Genomic DNA, 23,381 nt, shown 5'->3' on the forward strand with positions numbered 1-23,381 from the left:
GAGGGTCTGATGAATTGGGTGGGTTGTGGCAACTAGAAATGGCGCACACCGGGATGCAGACAGAGACGCACAGGCACAGAGTTCTTGTTAGCAGCGAGAGCAGAGCCAGGCAGAGCTGAGCTCTCTTTTATTAACAGTTCTCAATTTATATATTTACAGATAAAGGGCTGGAACAAGACGTTAGACCGTTTTTTCAAAAAATGTTATTCTAAACACACCACACTCGCATTGTGACCGTTCTCAGTCATGTTCCCGTGCATATCATGCGGGCGGTGTTCCGACCCACTCGTTCACACGCCCGGGCCCAACATTCACACATCATACATATGGGGATGGTTTTCCCACCTGAGATACCATTCTCACTGGCCTGGGCTGTCACTCCTTACACTCATAAAAAACATACTTCTGTAATACCTGTCCAAGGCCCTTTACCTGGAACTGCTCCCCCTTCTTTGTCTTTGAACATCTGGCTCACAGTGAGCACAGCAAGGACCCTGGCTTTATTCTTCTTTTCATTCTGTATCATTCTCCAAATGATTCGGAAGACTACAAGTTTTTGAGTCTAATCACTTTGTGCTATTAGATGATGTTAGCAGTGTTAATTCTTGCAAATCATGCAGTGTTTTTTTTCAGACCACTGGCTAAACCCTAAATCAGGCCCTGCACATTAGCTCAGACTGTTCTTTGGATGTTTTTTTTTACTTGATTTCACTCATAAACACTATAATTAAATTTCAATGGTATTACCCATATTTAGCACTCTGATGACATAAAATACAGGTTCAGATATTGGCTAAGGAGATTATTTGAATACAATAACATAAGAATAATGAGGATACACAACGAGCCTGTAGTCACAAGAAACAAAACTAGCAGCCTCTTACTTCAGGGTACTCACAAGAAATAATCACTCGCCTAGGTTAGGTGAAGACTCATTCAGGGATACATCCAGTAAATAATCACTCACCCAGATGAAGAGGTGAGGTGTTCTTAATCCCAGGAAGTCTCCTTAGACGGTGTTCCTATCTAAGGAAAGGACTAGTCTCCTCAGATCAGATGGGATTCATCCTTCTAGGGAGAGCAAGAGGACTATAGCCCATAAGTTGGCAGGGTTGATCAGGAGGGCTTTAAACTAGGTTTGAAGGGGGAAGGGATTGAAACTGGGCTCTCCAAAGGTCAGCCTAAGGATGGAAAGCCCGAATTAAGAGTGAAATCAGCAGCCCACTTGAAGTGCATGTACACTAATGCACACAGTATGGGCAACAAACAAGAGGAGCTGGAAGCCATCGTGCAGCAGGAAAACTATGACATGATTGCCATCACAGAAACATGGTGGGATGACTCTCATGACTGGAGTGCTGCTATGTGTGGCTACAAGCTCTTCAGAAAAGATAGGCAGGGTAGGAGAGGTGGAGGGGTGGCTTTGTATGTTAGAGAGTCACTTGACTCTGTTAAACTTGAGGTCAGCAGTGACAAGGTTGAGTGCCTGTGGACCAGAATCAGAGGGAAGTCCAACAAGGCTGACATCCTCGTGGGCGTCTGTTATAGACCGCCCAACCAGGACGATGAAGGAGATGAATTATTCTACAAGCAGCTGGCAGATGTCTCAAAATCGACGGCCCTTGTTCTTGTGGGTGACTTTAACCTGACGGATATCTGCTAGGAGCTCAATACTGCACAGAAGAGGCAGTCTAGGAAGTTCCTAGAGTGTATAGAGGACAATTTCCTTCATCAGCTGGTAAATGAGCCTACCAGGGGCAAGACCCCGCTAGACCTACTGTTTACAAACAGAGAAGGGCTGGTGGGAGATGTAGTGGTTGGAGGCCACCTGGGGCATAGCGACCATGAAATAGTAGAATTTTCAATACTCAGAGATGCAGGGAGAACCATTAACAAAACCTCTACGCTGGACTTCCGGAGGGCAGATTTTTGCCTATTCAGAGGTCTAGTTCAGAGCATACCCTGGGAAACAATGCTTAAAAACAAGGGGGCGCAGGAGGGTTGGACATGCTTCAAGCGGGAGGTTTTGAGTGCACAGGAACAGGCTATACCAGTGTGCCGAAAGGCTAGCTGGTGGGGAAGACAACCGGCTTGGCTAAACAGGGAGATTCTGAATGAAATCAGAAATAAAAAGAGACTTTACCGACTGTGGAAAAAAGGGCTGGCTACTTATGAAGAATTTATGGAAATAGCTAGATCATGCAGGAAAAAAATCAGGGAAAGAAAAGTGCAATTTGAAGTTAACTTGGCCAATTCTGTCAGGGATAATAAAAAGTCCTTCTTCAAATATGTTAACAACAAAAGGAGGGGCAAGGAAAACCTCCATTCTCTGTTGGACTTTGAGGGAAATATAGTTAACAAAGATGAGGAGAAAGCTGAGGTACTTAATACCTACTTTGCCTCAGTTTTTACCAGTAAGACAGGTGGCCCTCAGGACAACTCATGTCTGGAGGTGGTCGACAGAGATAGGAAGCCAAACAGGCCCCTTGTATTCCAGGAGGAAATAGCTGGTGATTTACTGAGCCATCTGGATCCTCACAAGTCTATGGGACCAGATGGGATCCATCCTAGGGTGATGAGGGAGCTAGCAGAAGAACTTGCCAAGCCGCTCTCCATCATCTTCCAACAGTCCTGGCTCACTGGGGAGGTCCCATATGATTGGAAATTGGCCAATGTTACCCCAGTCCACAAAAAGGGCTGCAAAGCTGACCCTGGCAACTACAGGCCTGTCAGCCTGACCTCGGTGCCTGGCAGGGTTATGGAGCAGATCATCCTGAATGGAATCACACAGCACCTTCAGGATGGACAAGGGATCAGACCCAGCCAGCATGGGTTTAGGAGGGGCAGGTCCTGTCTGACCAACCTGATCTCCTTCTATGATCAGGTGGCTCACCTGGTGGATGAGGGGAAAGCCGTGGATGTGGTCTATCTAGACTTCAGCAAGGCCTTTGACACTGTCTCCCATAATATACTCCTGCAAAAGCTGGTAGCCCATGGCTTGGACAAGTGTACTCTCTGCTGGGTTAAGAACTGGCTGGATGGCCGGGCCCAGAGAGTGCTGGTGAATGGGGCTGCATCTAGCTGGCGGCCAGTCACTAGTGGTGTCCCCCAGGGGTCAGTGTTGGGTCCAGTCCTGTTTAACATCTTTATTGATGATTTAGATGAAGGGATTGAGACCATCATCAGCAAATTTGCTGATGACACCAAGTTGGGAGGGAGTGTCGACCTGCTGGAAGGCAGGAGGGCTCTGCAGAGGGATCTGGATAGACTGGAAAAATGGGCTGATTCCAATGGGATGAAGTTCAATAAGGCCAAGTGCCGGGTGCTGCACTTTGGTCACAACAACCCCCTGCAGCGCTACAGGCTGCGCGCAGAGTGGCTGGAGAGCAGTCAGACAGAAAGGGACCTGGGGGTACTAATTGACAGGAAGCTCAACATGAACCATCAGTGTGCCCAGGTGGCCAAGAAGGCCAATGGTATCCTGTCCTGTATCAAAAATAGTGTGGTCAGCAGGACAAGGGAGGTGATCCTTCCCCTGTACTCTGCATTGGTGAGGCCACACCTAGAGTATTGTGTTCAGTTCTGGGCCCCTCAGTTCAGGAAGGACATTGAAGTGCTGGAGCGGGTCCAGAGAAGAGCAACACAACTGGTGAAGGGACTTGAACATAAGATCTATGGGGAGAGGCTGAGGGAGCTGGGGTTGTTTAGTCTAGAGAAGAGGAGGCTTAGAGGTGACCTTGTCACTCTCTATAACTACCTGAAGGGAAGTTATAGCCAGGTGGGGATTGGTCTCTTCTCCCAGGCAGTTAGCAATAGGACAAGGGGGCATGGGCTTAAACTCTGCCAGGGGAAATTTAGGCTGGATGTTAGAAAGAAATTCTTTACAGAGAGAGTGGTCAGGCATTGGAATGGCCTGCCCAGGGAGGTGGTGGACTCGCCATCCCTGGAGGTTTTTAAACTCAGATTGGACATGACACTTGGTGCATTGATCTAATAAATGGACTAGAGTTGGACCAAGGGTTGGACTCAATGATCTCTGAGGTCTTTTCCAACCCAGTGGATTCTGTGATTTTGTGATTCTGTGACTACAGTTTACAGACCCGCAGCTCCAAGAAGACCATTCAAAGGGTGTCTTCGGTGGGAACCCTGCTTTATAGTGTGGTCAGATGTGGCTGCAGGCATTACAACATAGTCCAGAAGCTTCGCAGCTTCTCTGGGCACCTTCTTTGTTAAGGACTCTGTCAATTGACCGAGGGTCCCACCCCTCCTGCCCCATCAGTTGGTAGAGGTGAAGTCACCCTGACCCGAGGCAGGGGAGGATGTGACTGACAGCACCTTGGTACCACCCTATATGTGTACTTAGGGACAGGCACAGTGGGGCACAACAGGTGCTAAAGAGCCATCAACGGCCCCATTGAGGTCTCCAGATCTCAGGGGAATGTGCAACTGCCACACAATTCACCCTGTGACCACAGTCATTGACAGACTACTTTGGAGTGCTGATGGAGTCACCTCTTGCTTCCAAAGTCAAAAGTGGGCATTTTGTTGGTGAGTTTGAATCCCCACTGTGGATCATTGTACCTTATGTGTCATTTTCCTGTTATAGATTGTCATTACAAAACAACCTACAGTAGAATAGAATAATGCAAATTACAACAATTACAGTTATTAACAAATATTGGAGAAGGCTGGTTAGTCATCCTGATAAGGAAAACAAATGCTTTGAAAGTGTTTTTACCAGTTAGTCCCCAGTCCAAATAATGTAAATCTGTATCATTCTGATATGCTAGTGCCTCTTCCCTTGGTCTCTTCTGTTTCGTTGTTGCCCTCTACTACAGGGACAGACGCCGTATCTCTGGCATTAGGTCCTGCGTCGTGTTTGTCCAACTCATAGTCAGGTTTAACATTATTTTGCAGGAAGTCACTTCAGTCCTGTTGGGATAAGAACACACACATATCCCCTTCCCCAGGTAATTAACTCTACAGGCCCTTGCTATTCACTGTTGTGCAGGGGATCCTGATACATAACATTTGGTCTCTGAGATAGTGAACCTGGAACACAAAAGTGTTTTTCCACTGCTGTGGTAGAGGAGGGAGGCTTAGTACGATTCAAAAAATTTAAAGTATATATTACATTGTCTAATTGTTCTTGAGGCACCATATTGCCCCTTTTTTGTTTTAGTAACATCTGCCTCAGTGTGGAATGGACCTGTTCAATAATAGCCTGTGCAGTGGCAGAATGTGGAATACCTGTGACGTGCGAAACACTCCATTGCTGTAAAAAATGTTGCGTGGATCTAGCAGCGTATCCAGGACCATTGCCAGTTTTAATCTGTTGTGGCACTCCCAGCATTGCAAAACAGCAGGTCCAGTGACGCTGAACATCTCTGCTTTTGTCACACGTAGGAGCAGATGCACAAAGCATACCTGAAACAGTATAGAAATATATAAATATATACCGTAGTGATTAATGTGGCCACAAATAAAATTTACTCACCTGTCGGATTGTGTGGTCGCCGCCAAACGCACAGCTTGATGAAGAGCCTCCAGGGGTCACACACTCACATGGGGCACCATTTGCGGCGATTAGAAACCACGCACACCGGGACGCAGACAGAGATTCATGCACAGACAGAGATCTTGTTCAGGAAGGAGCGCAGAGCCGGGCAGAGCAGAGAGCTGAGCCAGGCTGAGGCTTTCTTTATTAGTCAGTGACAATTTATAGGATTTACAGATATGGACCTGGACTAAGATGTTATATAAGGTGTTTTTCCAATAATTGTTACTAAAAACACACCACACTGATGTTATCTTTGTTTCAGTTATGTTCCCACTCATTCACAGACCTGGTGCAAGGACATTCACACATCATAGATTGGGGGGGAGTTCTCCGACCCGAGATATCATTCTCACAAGTCTGAGCTATAACTCTCTACAATTATGAGAAACGTACTTCAACACAATCTGTCCAAGGCCCTTTCTATTTTGCTATCATCTAATTATGTTAGCATTATTTCTTTGACCGTCCAGATGGTCATGTTAGTATTGATCTTCCTTTATCATCCAGGTGGCTGGAACTGCACATCTTGCTTTCCCACAGTGCTGTGCCCAGCTCCAAGGTGCAGCACAAAAGTGCCTTTGACACAATCACAGCACTTCAGGCTCTAATACATGGGGGCTTTTAAGAGTAGATCACATGCATGTTACACAGTAAGAAGGTCTATTTTATATATATTATATATATATAGTATATATATATAGTGTTATGTTGAAATTGGACAGATTTGGGGTCCCAATGCGTTTTGAGTATAGCAAAAATTATGCATCCAGTCTGAGACACCAAAAAAACCAGCCTGATTTACAAAAGTATAGATGTTATATACCTCCTACTGTCAAGAAAATGTCAGGTACTTTTAGATACTGCTTTCGGATTCAAAAGTCAAACAATATACAGCTATTCCAGAACTTACTTTAAATTACATTTTAAAGCCTACAAATAAATAAACATAATTTTTCAAATTTCAACATCCAGATTTTGCCCTGAGGAAGCACTTACAGTTGAGTTCTGAAGGTTTTAGCTAGCTTTCCTCTGAAACAAAGCGGAATGTAGACCTAATTCAACATAATACTGATATGAGTAAAAAAACCTCACATATCGCTTGCTTCTTTCACAGAAAGTGGCAAAAAACTTTTTACACCTATTCACCAAGTAAATTCAGAACTAGGTGAACAAGAAGCAAAGTGAAAAACAAAAGAAATAAATATGTTCTGCCTAAATGTCTAAAATCTTGGCAGGCAACACGCGCGACACCGATTTCATTTCATCATTGTTGAGTTCTCCCACCATGACTCAAAGTCGACATATTAGCCTATTATTCCTGACAGTGATTAACCAAAGAAGAGACTCATCAACAGTTAAATCAATGTGTTTGGGAGTGAACCTTTTTTCAGACTCTAGTAAAATTCAGAACAACAACAACAACAAAAACAGGTAAAAACATTTTTTACCTACCAAGTGCTCGATGATATAATACAGGAAGGATGTTATATGATACATTATACATTTCAGAGACAAATTCTATCTGTATGCTTTTCAAAAAATCACATATTTATCCTCATTAGATAAAAGTAATGAAAAATAAAATTAATTCAGTTTCAGAAATAATTTCATTAGAAAAACAGGACATGAAAAATAAATACATTCCAAGAAATGCATAATATTTAAGAAGCTCTAAGAGACACAGAACACCAAAAATTTCTGGAACTACATTTTAAAAGACAGAGAAAGATAGAGAGAAGTAAAGACAGACATCCACAAGAAAGACTTAGGTACAACTGAATAAGAAAACTCCTTTAGAAAAAAAAAAAAGTTTTCCTTCCTTCTGGTGACACAGAGAAGTTGACAGCCCCAAGTTTTTGAGAATAGTCTCTCCAAGAACTTGAATATCTCCCTGGGTGTTCCCAAAGCACCTCAGTCCCAGGTGAGCAGGGACAGCCACAGCCCACTCCATGAGGCTCTTCTTCAAAGAAAAACTTCCTCTTTCTCATTGTACGTGCCAGCTGAATCCTGGAGATCTCTTTTGGGAAGACCACTAGTCAGCTTTGAGATAGAGTAGTAAGCGCTTGTCATCAGGAACAAGGCAGAGATGCTGAGGCAACCCACTCCAACATGAGACACCCGGATTGGGATTTGTCTCCTCTGGATTTACGGAGCTATAGTGCAGCTCCGGATGCTGAAAAATTGCTGAGATCCCATCAGAGATTAATGAGCAGTTAGAGATACCCCCATAAAAAATTGTCCGGTTAAAACAAGTACCACGTGTAAGGGACTCTTCTTTTTTATTTTTTTTTCTTTACTATTTCATGTTCTAACCTTCCCATTTTGAAAGGCTCAAGAAATACAAGGTGAAGTACTTCTTTAAACATTCTAATAAACGATGTGTGTCATGTTTGCTAATTGAAAATAAACACTTGTTATTTAAGAAATTCTATTAATACAAGACATTTCTAAAAAATACAAGGCATCTGCTCAAGTGAAGAGACATTTTAAAATGAGTTATCAAACAGGAAATCCAAAGATACAGCTGTTCCTTCTGCTTTCCCCTAAATTCCAGAGGGACAGTCTCTGGGAAATGAAAAAGGGTGAAAGCAACACGTTGTGCCCATTGCAAAATACCTGACTGCAGCTGATTCAGTGTGCAGCGTTAGTTTACCACTGGAGTAATTTCAAGAGCACCAAGCATACCATAGGTCTTTGTGAGCTCTCAAGAGCTCCAAGCCAGTTGAATAGGAAGAATGTCACTTTTTCACTTAAACAACTTTTCTATTACATATGTTCGTTCCATAACAAAGCCCGTCTCTCCCTATTACATTACATACATGTACAAAGTGTATTGTCATTCTAGAATACCTGTCCCGTCTAACAGGGAAAAGCTCACAGCTTGTCTGTGTGATGCAGCTGCATACACACATTCTGTCTAATAGGGAAAGACAGGAACTTGCTTGTGTGTTAATGCGATATGGAAATCACCTTAGCATTTGCTACCAGTTTTCTCCCACCTGAAGCAAATGCCTTCACAAGTCCACTTCATTGCCTACATACATAGAGCAATTGGAATGAAGTTTCTGCTCATAGTAGCCACAGCACAGAAGTTTGGACTCAACCAATTGCAGTTTGCTGACAGCCTGGGAAGAGGTGTGTTTGCAGCATGTCACCAAATGCAGTTGCCATAACCCTTGCCAGTGACAGTGAGCCTAAATCCAGCAGCACGGCTTCTTCCATCTTGCTGGATCACAGGCTGCTTGATCTGCACCTCAAAAGTGATATGTGACTCTCATGCATATGTCATGTCAAATGAGTAAGAAGCAATCACAAAGAGTCAGAACATAACATGACTTCTTTTGAAAGAATGTACACAGGATAGATTAGGTCATCTCTATCAACATTTGTCTAATTTGAGATAAAGTATCCCAGCTTCCTCTGGAAAGAAACGTGAAGAATTGTGGAGAAATGCAGCTTCTATTCAGTCTCTAGGTGACAGCGCAACAGCCATAAAGAACACTGGAAATGCCTCAGAGAATACAGATTCTGAAAATCTTTGGAGGAAAACACCACAGCGGTCATACCACACCATCGATGAAAATGAGTGAAAGGGAGTTGATTCAAGGATATCACTCCTCCAAACTCCCAGCGATGTCATGGACAGTTTGGTGATCCTTCAACTAGCTGATGATGCCAGCACAACATGACATCCCATGGACCTCCTCTATGCAGTACACAGCTACCGAGAGTAGAAATCAACTAACTAACTAACTAACTAAAGCTCTCATCACAATGCAATAAGAAAAAAATTTCTGAAAGCCACAAACACGTATGTGAAATTCATGTGTTCACTACACGGCTACATACAGTGCTACCGGGACACCCACAAAAATAGGGAGGGACCGACTGCGGATGGCAACGGTACAGGCGTGAAGCATCCCAGGACACATTCACACACACTCGTGACCCAGAGTGGAAAGCAACGTGGCACAAAAGGTCCAAGCATCCTGCTGGACAGCAAGTTGACCAGGAGCCACCAAGGTGCCCTTGCCCCCAGGTGGTGGCAAGTGGTGGCCTGGGCTGCAGAAGGCAAAGCACGGCCAGCAGCTGGAGGGATGTGACCCTTCCCCTCTGCTCAGCACTGTCAGGCCAGACCTGCAGTGCTGTGCCAAGGGCTGGGCTCCCCAGGATGAGAGAGACATGGGCAGCACGCTGAGAAGAGCCCCAGTGCACCCCCCCTGCCACCCCAGCGGTTGGAATGGTCTGTTGTGTTGACCCAGCGTTGGCCCGGCAACGCTTCTGTGCCAACACGGAGCCGCTGGAGAGACCAGCTCTTGCCCAGCAGCTCTGACCGGCACAGGGACGCCCGTTGGCAGCCTGTCTGCAGCCAACTGGGCACTATTTAGAGCAACACCCCAAAGCACGTCCCACTGCAGGTTTCTACTGCACTTGTCGAGATGGGCCAAGTCAACTGCTGCCGCAGCTTCAGGTAGGCTCCCTCTGCATCTCAGGGACACCCTGGCACAGCTGGTCCCGCAGGCAGCAGACGTTTTTTTCATCCCTGAATCCATCTGCTTGGCAGGGATGACCCTGAGCGCGCGCAGCGGTGCATGCCCATCTCGGCATTAGAAGAGCCACTGCTCCGGCAGCAGGTGCAGGTGACTCTGGGCCGTGCGACCAAGAAGAGGGACCTCCTCCTCTTCAGCCGCAGCTTGGTCATCGCCAAGCCCCAGTAAGACTCACACACCCCAGCTGCCTTTCCTCCCAAGCCCTGCCCCTGGCACCAGGGAAGGGACAGCCCAGGAGCAGCCCCAGACCCCGGCACCCTGCTGCTGGATGCACCCATGGCCGTACCCGTGGCAGGCAGACGCCAGAGGGGAGCCAGCGGGCTCGGCACCGCCAGGTCACTCCCTGCCACTCCTCTCTGCAGACGTGGCAGCGACCCGCGCCCGCAGCTCTGCCTGGCCCTGTGCCGGCTGCAGGTGCTGGGCAGCGGGAAGGGGGCAGCCGGCGATGCCGCTGAGGAGGAGGAAGGCGAGAACACCAACTCCCTCGTCCTGGTCTGGCCCTGCAGCTCCTGCATCGTCACCTTCTGGTGAGACTCTGTACCACGTTACACTGCAGGGACAAGTCCTGCCCCACAGAGCTCTGTCCTGCCTCTGTGGTCATCCCCATAGGGCAGGGCTGTGCTCGCGCCCACCTGCACCCGCAGGCTGGGGAGCAGCATCACTCAGGCTGTTTCTCCTCTCTTTCTGCAGCTGCCGGGCAGTGAAGCAGCTCTGGCTCAGCACGCTCCTTGCGTAAGTCCAGCTGTGTCCAGACAACATCTGCCCAGCCCCGCCCTCCGCACTGCCGCGGCTCTCCGCTCCGTTGCCCAGTGGTGCCCAGCTGCTTCACTGCAGCTTTGAAGTGCTGCCTGGGCTGGCAGGAGAGAGGCAAGCTGGCCTGGGTCTCACACAGCTCTTTCTTTGCCCCTTCCCTTCCACATACACAGACCACCAGAAGGAGTGGAGGGAGCCCGTGTCACCCAGCTGCCCTCCTTCACGCTGCTGCTAAAGGAGCTGAGGGGCCGCAATGCTGTGAGTGTCCCTCCTGTCTCCATTCTGTCCACAGAGGCAGCTCCAGCTCTGCAGCAGGTGCAGCACTTCTCACCCTCTGCTCTTTTCCCTTGTCCAGGCCATGACCCTTGACACCACCAGCCTGGAACAGCTCCTTGAGGACCAGGCAAAGGTCAGGATTACCAAGGGTGCAATCTAGACTGTCGCAACTTTCACACATAGCAAAGGGCCAGTGCTGCTCGTTGAGCACCCTTTCTGCTGCAGGACTGTTTGGTGAGTGCAGTGTGTTTCTTGCAGGCTGGTGCAGAGCAGCAGCCACCACCCGGCGTCCCCTCTGGCAGCCCAAGTGGAGTTGGCCACTCGGCTGGTGAGTTTAAGGAAGACAGGGGCAGGATGGCGCTTCTCTCCTCCTTTGGCAGACGGGCACTCGTGCTCCACTGGGGCTGCTGCTGCCCCTCCCGCAGGGCATGTCGATCCCCATAGCTCTGCGGAGGGAGAGAGCTGAGCCCCTGGGGTCACTCGTTCCAAAATGAATCTTCACCCACATGCTCAGTGGTGGGGGAACAGTCCTGAGGGGCTCAAGGAGATCTGGCTTGCCGATTCTCCTCCACGGCTCATTGCTCTCTTCTCCTTTGCAACAGGCAGGACAAGCACGAGGAGGAGGGGGCTGCCCAGGCCCTTCCCGCGCCGAGTGATGCCAGGCTGTGTCCACAAGGGGCTTCTCTTCGGCCGGCCCCTGGCAGCTCTGTGCAGCCAGGACGGCACGCTGCCCCAGCCCATCCAGGTAAGCAAGTCTGGCCACCTGGTCTCCATTCCATGGGCTCCTATGGAGAGGTGGTAGCCCATCAGAGAGAGCCCACATGGGTGTTGGGGACAAGGCTGGCTCCTCCACACATCACCCACCTCCAGCCACCGCTTTCCTGCCCCAGTGACAGCTGCACACCCGTCCACGCTCCATCCTGCCCTTGAGGAAGGTTCACTTATCCCAGGGCCTGTCTCCAAACCAGTAATGATCTCTTCTGTCCCCTGCAGGACCTGCTGGCTCTCCTGCACCAGCACGGGCCATCCACAGAGGGGATCTTCCTCGTGACGGCCAGCGAGCGGGCCACCCAGGAGCTCCGGGAGGCCCTGGACAGCGGCGCAGAAGTCCACCTGGAAAGCCAGCCGCTGCACCTCCTGGCCGTCATCCTGCAGGTGAAGCTGCTGACCTGGAGCCCGGCAGCTCCCGGCTCTGGCGCTGCTGATGGGCCCCTGCCAGAGCAGGAGCCCAAAGCCAGGAGCAGCTGCTCAGCCAGAGGCCTGGCCTTGCTGCCTGTGCTCCCGGCGGCACTGCTCACAGCCTCACGCGCAGCCCTTGCCATTGCAGGACTTCCTGCGCAAGATCCCCTCCCAGCTCCTCCAGGCTGAGCTCTACGAGCAGTGGATGAGCGCCGTGCTGAAGACCAGCAGGCAGGAGAGGATGGCTGGGCTCAAAGAGTAAGTGTGGACAGCAGCTCACTTGCTCTGCAGGCACTGGCAGAGCGCGGCATTTGCCTGCAAAGGCACAGCCTGCATGAAAATGCTTTCTTTTTGGCCAGCCACCACTTGCTCCTGTTGCTACTGTGAGGTCACGTTTTGGGGGAAAGTGGCACAGAAAAGCATTTCTTTCCTGGGAGCACTGCCTGCAGACACTGGGCTTGCTCCACTCTTGCCAGAAGGAGGTGGCTGCATCTCAGCCAGGGCACACATTCTGCTGTAAACCAGCCATGGCCAGGGAGCCTTCTCTCGCCTGGCCTTGGCTGAGATCAGCCTGGGACACCTGCCTTGACGACATCTCCTTTCTGAACATTGTGTTCCTCTTTCCTCAGGGTGGCCAGCAAGTTGCCCAAGGCCAACCTCCTCCTCCTCAAAGACTTGCTCAGCCTCCTGCACACCATCTCCAGCAATGCCACCACCACCAGGATGACAGCCAGGAAACTGGCTGTCTGTTTGGGGACAGTCCTCCTCAGCCCACCCGAGGAGGACATGCTTCCCGTGGATGTCCTGGTGGAGGTGATGAAGGTACGTTGCATTTACCAGCCGGCTACAGCCTTCCAGGCCCAGCCGAGGTTTGCTGTTCAGAGGTTCCAGTCTGCCTCCTCAGTTCAGCAAACGCTGCTGGGGGAGCTGCTGGCAACAGCAGCCCCATAGCTGCAGCTTCTGAGCAGAAGCCAGGGTGGGGAGTGGGAGAGGCCCTTGGACCTGGTTGCAGCCACCGGGGCAGAAACCAATGGTTTTCTGTGTGCAGGTGACAGGGCTGGTGCAGCTCCTCATTGAGCACCACGGGGAGCTCTTTGAGGAGGAGGAGGAGCAGGCTGGGCTTGACAGTGCGTCGGCTGAAGAGTTGCCAGCACCAGAGGCAGACACCAAAATTTCAGAGGTATGTGAGGTCCAGAACCAGGGTTAGATCAAAAGCCTCTGCCCTCAGAAGTTTGGACTGCTGACACAGAGACAAGCAAAGTCATCCAGCTCCCAGGCACCCAGTGACCATGCATACGAGAACGGTTCTCTTCTCCTCACCTCTCCTCTCCTGTCCTCACCTGCTCTTTCCTTTGCATTTTCTCGAGCGTGCCCCTGATTCTAAAGGCAGCAAGGTATGACTGTGAATTTGGCCTTGGCAAAATAAGTCTAAACTACCCACTGAGAAAGTGTCAGGTTTGGGGGCTGAAATGGTTTTCTGTGTGCAGGTGACAGGGCCGGGGCAGCTCTTTGAGGAGGAGGAGGGCCAGGCTGGAGAGTCGTTAACACCAGAGGCACCCGCTGAAACTTCAGAGGTATGTGAGGTCCAAAAGCAGGATGAGAACAAAAGCCTCCCCACCTTAGAAGTTGGGACTGCTGCCACAGGGACAAGCAAAGTCATCCACCAGTTGGAGCTCTGCCAGAGTGCAGAGCCTGCTCTCCATCTTTTGAATTGTAACACGGCTCTGAGTACAGGAAAGGTTTCTGAGTCGATCAGAGAGGGTCCCATAGAGGTTGCATGCACCTGCCCTTGGGAGAACATGTCTGGCAGGAGGAAAATTCTTACTGTAGCTGTATACCGGCCTGGACATTGAAGCAGAGATTTGTATAGCTTTGGGTCAAAAGCCCTTGTATACAGGGAGACCTCCCCAAACTTCCACAATCTCAATCGTTATTATAGTAACACCAAACCCTAACACCAGCTCTCAGGAGTCCTGTAGAGGAGAACTAGGAATGGATATTGGATTTCACATGAAAGCACAAGCTGCTGCTTCTCCTCTCAGCCTTGTCCCTAATGCCTGTCTTTTCCCCCATCTTTCCCCAGGCGGTCTGAAGTGATGGTTCACGATGCCTCAGATTGGACCTCATTCTTTTTGCACAACATGACCACTTAGTTAGATAGTTAACATGTTTGTTTGTTTGTTAGATAGTTAATTAGTTAGTTAGTATTTTTGTAGTTAGCTGTTTTTCTGACAAGAGTTTGAGACAGTTAGTTAGTTAGTTAGTTAGTTAGTTAGTTAGTTAGTTAGTTAGTTAGTTAGTTAGTTAGTTTCTACTGTAGGTAGCTGTGTACTGAATGCATGTTTTTCACATACATGTTTGTTACTTTCAAAAATTGTTCTTTTCAGCCAATATGGCAAGAAAGTTAGTTAGTTAGTTAGTTAGTTAGTTAGTTAGTTAGTTAGTTAGTTAGTTAGTTAGTTAGTTAGTTGATTTCTACTGTAGATTGCTGTGTACTGCACAGAGAGGTTCCATGGGTCATCATGTTGTGCTGTCACTCATCAACCAATTGAAGGATCATCAAACCATCCATGACATTGCTGGGAGTTTGGAGGACTGATATCCTTGAATTAACTCCCTTTCACTCATTTTCGTCTATGTCGTGGTTTGACCGCTGTGGCATTTTCTTCCAAAGATTTTCAGAATTTTTACCATCTGAGGCATTTCCACTGTTCTTTATGGCTGTTGCGCTGTCACTTAGATACTGAACAGAAGCTGCATTTCTCCAAGATGCTTCATGTTTCCTTTTAAACAACATGTAACTACACTGTCTGTAGGAACCTGGGATACTTTCCCTCAAAAGCTTACAATCCGTTTAATGATCACAAGTTACTCTATTGACAAGTACTGATTCAGTCACCTAATCTATCCTGTGTACATTCTTTCAAAAGAAATCATGTTATGTTCTGACTCTCTTTGATTGCTTCTTGCTCATTTGACATGACATATGCGTGAGAGTCACATATCACTTTTGAGGTGCGTATCAAATGGCCTGTGGTCCAGCAAGCTGGAAGAAGCTGTGCTGCTGGATTGATGCTCACTGTCACTGGCAAGGGTTATGGGAACCACATTTGGTGACAAGCTGCAAACACACCTTTTCCCAGGCTGTCAACCAACTGCAAGTGGTTGAATCCAAACCCCTGTGCTGTGGCTACCAAGAGCAGAAACTTCCTTCCAAAGGCTCCTGTCACTGCACTTTTCCTGTTACCCAGTTGCACGTGCTGCAAAAGGCTCGTGATGAGCTGCAAGAATTTCCTCTATGTATGTAGGTAATGAAGTGGACATGGGAAGGCATTTGCTCCAGGTTGAAGAAGACTGGTAGCAAATGCTAAGGTGATTTCCATATTGCATTAACACACAAGCATATGGATGGGCTTGCACATATAAAAACTGAAATGCTGCTCCTTGGTGTCTGTCTTCCTGTATTAGACACAATGTGTGTATGAAGCTCCACAACACAGGCAAGCTGTGAGCTTTTTCCTGTTGGACCCGACAGGTATTCTAGTATGACAATACAATTTTTATATCTATGTAATGTAATATAGAGAGATGAGCTTTATTATAGAATGAAAATATGTAATAGAAAAGGTTGTTTAAGTGAAAAAGTGACATTCTTCCTATTCAACTGGCTTGGTGCTCTTGAGAGCACACAAAGATCTATTGTTTCCTTGGCACTTTAGAAATTACTCCAGCCAGGATCTAGTACTGCACACTGAATCAGCTGCAGTCGGGTATTTTGTGATGGGCGTGACCTGTTCCTTTCAGCCTGTTAACTTCCCAGAGACTGTCCCTCTGGTATTAAAGGGAAAGCAGGAGGAACAGGTGCAACATTTTATTTCCTGTTTGATAACTCGTTCTAAGATATTTCTTCAATTGAGCAGATGCCTTGGATTATTTAGAAATGCCTTGTATTAATGCAATTTCTTAAATAACCAGTGTTTATTTGCAATTAACAAACGTGAAACACTTCCTTTATTAAAATGTCAAAACCTTGTTTAAATAAGTACTTTGCATTGTGTTTTTTGAACCTTGCAAAATGGAGATGGTTAGAACATGAAACAGTAAAAAAACAATAAAGAAACTAAACTAAAGAAAAAATAAATAAAAAAATAAAAGAAGAAGGAGAAGAAGAAGAAAAAGAAGAAGATGAAGAAGAAGAAAAGAAGAGTTCCTTACACCTTGTACTTGTTTTTAACTGGACAGCTTTTTACTCAGCTGTCTCTAACGGGATCGGAGCAATTTTTCAGAATCCTGAGGTGCACTATAGCTGTGTAAATCCAGAGGAGCTGAATCCCAAATACTTAGAATATAAAGAATTCAACAATGTGTCATCTCCTTCCAAAGGCCAAGCTGTTGTGCCGTTTTGACAGTGCAAAGCAGCAGATCTGGGGATGAGCACAGAGAAACAGGACCTGCCCGTTGACCCTATGGCAACAGAAAGCTTATCAGTTCTCACCGCCTGAGTAGGCACCCACTGTTGTATTTAACACTGCACTAAACATTTGCTTTTAATATCTGATTTGTGATACCCTTGGTAGTCCTGGCTGGATTTACTGACCCAGCTACAATGGTATGAACCACCACCACCTTCAGAGATGGCCATCCCTGCAGCCCTGAGGTCCGTAATGCAAACACACCATGACGTACTCTGGTGAAACCATCTTCCAACATTTATGGGTTTTTTTTTTCTTCCATGTGCCTTTAGTCACCACTTTTTCTAGCAGCACTCAAGTGTAATACAGGAAGTTGTTTGCACACGTGCCAAAAAAACACCACCACCACCAACAACAAAAAACACAAACAAAAAACACAAACAAAGAACACAACAAACAAACAAGAAAACAAGCAAACAAAAACCTACCAAAACCTTGGCCTCCAGTTCTTCGTCACTGACATTTGTGATTAATTAGGTTTTCATCCAAGTACCCTAAAGTACTCAGGTCCTGTGTCCTATTTCATACATTTAGATGACACCACAGAATAACATGCAGCTGAGTTTCCCTCAGCTTTTTTACCCATCGCTTTTCTTGAACCTTGCAAAATGGAGAAGGTTAGAACATGAAACAGTAAAAAAAAAAAAAAAGAAAAAAAAAAAAAAGAGAGAAGTGTCCCTTACACCTAGTACTTGCTTTCAATTGGACAACGTTTTACTGAGCTATCTCTAATAGGATCTGAGCAATTTTTCAACATCCAGAGGGGCACTATAGCTGTGTAAGTCCAGAGGAGCTGAATCCCAACCTGGGTGTCTAATGTTGGGGTGGGCTGCCTCAGCACCTCTGCTTTGCTCTTGAAGACAAGCGTTTACTATTCAATTGTATCTCAAAGCTGACTAGAGGTGTTCCCAAACTAGATCTAGGGAGTGCCAGAGCCTGCTGCTGCTGCCAGGGGAGGGAGGCAGCATTCCACCTGTGTGAGCAGCTGCAAGATCTGCTCAGTATGGTCTCGAACCTTAAGGAGGAAGTTGAGACTCTGAGGTCCATCAGGGAGTGTGAAAAGGAGATCGACTGGTGGAGTAACTCCCTAGCATGCCAGTCAGAGAGGTCCCAGGGAGATACACCCCAAAACCTGATGGAGCCCCTGCTCTGTCGGGCAGAAGGGGGAGACCCGAGACAGCCCCTGCCCTGTTGCTGTCGGGCAGAGGTTGGGGACCAAAAATATCACGAGGGTTGGAAGCTAATCCAGTTTGGCGCCGCAGGCAACCCCCCTCCCTACCTGCTTTGCTTCCCCAGGTGCCCCTCCATAATAAGTTTGAGGCCCTGGATCTTGAAGAAAAGGTAGGCGATTATGTGGTGCAAGGCCCACCTAGAAGGTCACATAGAAAGAGGGGGTTGACTCCATACCTCAAGACTGCCTCTGATAAGAAAGAAAGAAGGGTAATGGTAGCAGTCAGTTCCCTTCTGATAGGGACAGAGGGCCCAATATGCAGAGCTGGCTCTCATCATAGGGAAGTTTGTAGTCTACCTGGAGCCGGATCAGGGATATCACCCGGGCAACTCCCCAGCCTGGTGCACGCAACAGACTGCTACCCACTGCTGATCTTCCAGACAGGTGGGGAGGAAGCTGCATCCTGCGGCTGGAGGGGAATGAAGAAAGATTTCAAGGCATTTGGAAGGATGGTGAAAGAATCTGCGACGCAAGTGATTTTCTCTTCCCTCCTTCCATTTTCAGGTGTTGGTGTGGGATGGAATAGAAAAATTCAGTCCATAAACGATTGGCTACAAGACTGGTGCTGCACGCAGGGCTTTGGATTCTTTCATAGTTGCTGGTTTTACAAGACACCAGTCTGCACAGTGATATGTGGGAAAGGTTTATCTCTCAGGGGCAAAAGGATGCTGGGACACGAATTAGCAGGGCTCATTTGGAGAGCTTTAAACTAGATTTGAAGGGGGATGGGATAGTAGCTGGGCTTGTCCCAGTGGGGCAGCACTCTAGAATTGATGAAGGCTGGGAGGCCTCCCATACCCCTAGGGTGAAATCTGTGTGCTCAGCTCGCTCTCTGAAATGCCCATGCACCAATACACACAGCATGGGGAAAAAGCAGGAGAAGCTAGAAACCTGTGTTCAGTCAGGAGATTATGATCTGGTGGCAGTTACAGAGACATGGTGGGACAGCACACATGACTGGAATGTGGTCATGGATGGCTATGTCCTTTTCAGGAAAGACAGGCCAGCCAGGCATGGGGTGGAGTTGCTCTTTAGTGAGAGAGCAGCTACAATGTATTGAGTACTGTCCCGGCATGGATGAGGAGCGAGTTGAGAGTCTGTGGGTGAGATTTAAGGGGCAGGCTGGCAGGGGTGGTACTGTTGTGGGTGTCTATTACAGGCCACCAGATCAGGGTGAGGAAGTTGATGAGGGCTCTACAGACAGCTGAGAGCAGCCTCAGTCACAGGCTCTGGTTGTCGAGGGGGATTTTAACTTCCCTGGTGTTTGCTGGAAGGTCTACTCAGCCTGCCAGCCACAATCCAGGAGGTTCCTCCAGTGCATTGCGATAACTTTCTGATGCAAAGGGTGGAGGAGCCGACTAGAAGAGGTGCATTGCTGGACCTCATCCTCACTACCAAGGAGGGTCTGGTTGAAGCGGTAAAGGTTGAGGGCTGCCTTGGTTGCAGTGACCATGAGATGGTGGAGTTCACGATCTCATGTGGCAGGAGCAGGATAGCAAGCAGAACTGAAAGCCTGGATTTCAGCAAGGCAAACTTTGACCTTTTCAGACAATTGCTAGGGGAAATCCCATAGGCAAGGCTGCTTGAAGGTAAATGGGCCCAAGATAGTTGGTTAGTGTTCAGGGAATGTTTCTACCAGGCACAAGATCAGAGCATCCCGACACGTAGGAAGTCAAAGAAGGGAGCCAGGAGACCTGCGTGGTTAACCAGGGAAGTATGGGTAAGCTCAAGTGGAAGAGGAGAGTTTATAGATCATGTAAGCAGGGGCTGGCCACTTGGGTGTAGGGTGTAGGGAGGCAACTAGGAAAGCTAAGGCCTCCTTAGAATTAAACCTGGTGAGAGGGGTCAAGGACAACAGGAAGAGGTTTTTTCCATACGTGGCAGATAAAACTAACACCAGAGGCAGTGTAGGCCCACTGATGAATGAGGTGGGTGCCCTGGTGACAGAAGATACAGAGAAGGCAGAGTTACTGAATGCCTTCTTTGTCTCTGTCTACTCTGCCAGAAGCTGTCCTGAGGAGCCCTATACCGCTGAGGCCCCAGAGGAAGTCAGGACAATGGAGGAATTTGCCTCAGTTGATGAGGACTGGGTTAGGGAGCCCTTAGGCAATCTGGACATCCATAAATCCATGGGTCCAGATGGGATGCAACCGGGGGTGCTGAGGGAGCTGGCTGTGGTCATTGCTGGACCACTCTCCGTCATCTTTGCCATGTCTTGGGAAATGGGAGAGGTGCCTGAGGACTGGGGGAAAGTAAACATCACTCCAGTCTTCAAAAAGGGCAAGAAGGAGGACCCGGCTATCTATAGACCAGTCAGCTGCACCTCCATCCCTGGAAAACGGATGGAACAACTTATCCTTGGTGCCATCTCAAGGCATATCAGGGATAAGAGGGTCATTAGGGGCAGTCAACATGGCTTCACCAAGGGGAAGTCATGCTTGACCAACCTCATTGACTTTTATGAGGAGATAACAAGATGGATGGAAGATGACAGAGCGGTGGACGTGATCTACCTTGACTTAAGTAAGGCATTTGACACAGTCTCCCACAGCATCCTTATACCTAAGCTGAAGGAGCGTGGTCTGGATGACCAGGTAGTGAGGTGGACTGCGAACTGGCTGAAGGGAGTGCCTCAAGGGTCAGTACTGAGGCCTATATTATTGAATATATTCATCAATGATTTGGACGAGGGAATAGACAGTACTATCAGCAAGTTTGCTGATGATACTAAGCTGGGAGGAGTGGCTGACACGCCAGAAGGCTGTGCTGCCATCCAGCGAGACCTGGACAGGCTGGAGAGTTGGACAGGGAAAAATTTAACGAAATATAACTAGGGAAAGTGTAGAGCCTTGCATCTGGGTAGGAAGGACAGGGAACTGACGGACAGAGTCCAGCGCACGGCAACAGAGATGATGAAGGGAGTAGAGCATCTCCCCTATGAGGAAAGGCTGAGGGAGCTGAGTCTCTTTAGCTTGGAGAAGAGGAGACTGAGTGGTGACCTCATTAATGTTTACAGATATATAAAGGGTGAGTGTCACGAGGATGGAGCAAGGCTCTTCTCCGTGACAATCAATGATGGGACAAGGGGTAATGGGTTCAAACTGGAACACAAAAGGTTCCACTTAAATTTGAGAAGAAACTTCTTCTCAGTGAGGGTGACAGAACACTGGAACAGGCTGCCCAGGGAGGTTGTGGAGTCTCCTTCCCTGGAGACATTCAAAACCCGCCTGGATGCCTTCCTGTGTAACCTCACCTAGGTGTTCCTGCTCGGGCAGGGGGATTGGACTAGATGATCTTTTGAGGTCCCTTCCAATCCCTAACATTGTCTGATTCCACGATATTCAGCCAGCCAACTGGGAAAGGTGCCCTCCTAGACTTTTCATTTGTAAATAAGGGACTGGTAGGTGACATGATGGCATGTCAGGGACCATACTTTAAAGATGTCTCAAAATTAATTTGCTCCCTTCATGCCACAAGCAATGACATCACCCCCCAGGAGCCCACCCAGCAACAAACCACAGGCGTTTTCGAGCCTGCCCAGACACGAGAACTTTGCCTGGTCCTCAGGGACCCTGCCTGTTGACAGCCAATGAGACACTTGTCTGGCCAAGGACAAATCACCTGCCACCTCCAAAGCACGACTGAAGCGGCAGGGGACCGGCACGCCAGGATCAAGGGGCAGGGGGCACATGCCAAAAGTGTCAAACCAAACATTTTAAAAGGAACGCACGACACGCGTGCTGTGGCCCTTGGAGACCCCCAGCATGGACCGACACCATGTGCACATGGCCCAGGGACGTGAGGGGCTGCACCTCCTGAGCGAGGGACCAGCTGCCCTCCTGGGACGCACAGACCCGCCTGCTAGAGCAGCCCATTGGACCCTGTGTCCATGGTGGTAACTTTCCTCTCAGCAGCCTGTCCCCTCTCCATGCCAAGTTTCCTACTTTCCTGATCTTCTCGGTTCCCTCCTGTCCTATCGCTACTTTCTCTACCAACTTTCAATAAAGTTCCCCAGTTAAGGGGCCATCTGACCTTGTTTGTGTCCTAATCTCACTGTGGGCAATATCAAACAATGTCTGTGGCTTGGGGCTTCCCGGAATGGACCCTAACATGGTAGGAAGCTGTCTGGGGCACAGCGATCACCAAGAGGTTGAGATGAAAACTTGTGGTTCAATGAGAAGAAAGGTCAGCTGAACTGCTACCCTGGATATCAGGAAAGCAAACTGGAAGCTACAAAGGGAGCTACTTGGCAGTGTCCACCAGGACAAAACTACTTTTGAGGACATAGGGGTCCATGAAGGGTGATCACTTTGAAAGAGCCACCTTTGAAAAGGCCAGGAGCAAGCAATGCTCTTGTGCTGCATGTCAAGCAAGTGGGGAACAAGACCAGCTCTGCTGAACAGGGAACTCCTCTTTGAACTCAGTTGGAAAAAGAAATGGGGTGATCTCTAGAAGCAAGGTCAGGCTTTGCAGGAAGACTACACAGCTGTGGGTCATGTATGGAGGGAGAAATCACAGAAGTCCAAAGCTCAACTAGAGTTGAAACTGGCCAGTGTTCTGTCAGACAACACAAATGTCTTTTTGAAGTGTGTTAATTTTGAGTGGATATCAAAGGAAAGGATCAGCTTTATAAAGATGGTCACCTGACAAATGTGGATGAAGACAAAGGCTCAATTCTATGCCCAGTTCTGTTCCATATTTTTAATCAATGACCTGGATGCAGGAGTTGAATGCACCATTAGAAAGTGTGATGACGATACTAAACTGAGAAGTGCTGTTGACGCTCTGCAGGGACAAGAAAACTTGCAGAGAGATCAGAATTGCTTCAGACTAGATCTTAGGAAGGATTGCTATACCTGGGGAGTGGTCAAACACTGGAAGAGGCTTCCTAGAGAGCTGGTTGATGCCTCATGCCTCTCACTGTTCCAGAGGCATATGGACAGTGCCCTTAAGAATAGGCCTGACCTCTTGGTCAGCCCTGAAGCTGTCAGGCAGGTTGGACTAGATGGTCATTGTCGGTCCCTTGTGACTAACTCTTCTCATCTGTTCACACTTGATCCCACAAACAGCAAAAGCTGTGCTCATGCTATAGCCAAGCAGTCTCCTCCATATACCCACACACAATTATTATCAGAGTTAGACCAAATAGACTTGTCTTCTTAAATGGCACCTGGGAACTTCCTCACTTCAAGTCCATTCCAGGTCTTGGCCTGCTCAGGAGGGCAGCTATCAATGTCTGCACACACAGGCTACCAAGCAACAGAGACCCTGTCTAGACACAGGTGTGATCATCCTTTCACCTCTTCTATCTTCCCATCGAGCCCTCTGCTCGATGTGGAGTGACAAGAAGGTCCAGACTT

General features: G+C 48.2%; 1 long non-coding RNA gene across 1 annotated transcript in view; it reads right to left on the bottom strand.

The window, feature by feature from the left end:
• Positions 1-555: 555 nt before the first annotated feature.
• LOC309436969 overlaps positions 556-23,381 on the bottom strand; it is a 97,478-nt gene continuing 74,652 nt past the window's right edge. The window contains exon 3 of the long non-coding RNA XR_014183442.1: positions 556-1,022. This is a non-coding gene — a long non-coding RNA (uncharacterized lncRNA). The remainder of the gene's footprint in view (positions 1,023-23,381) is intronic.

This window comes from Streptopelia decaocto (genome assembly GCF_964273445.1).
Source record: "Streptopelia decaocto genome assembly, chromosome: 1".
Classification (NCBI taxonomy): Eukaryota; Metazoa; Chordata; class Aves; order Columbiformes; family Columbidae; genus Streptopelia; species Streptopelia decaocto.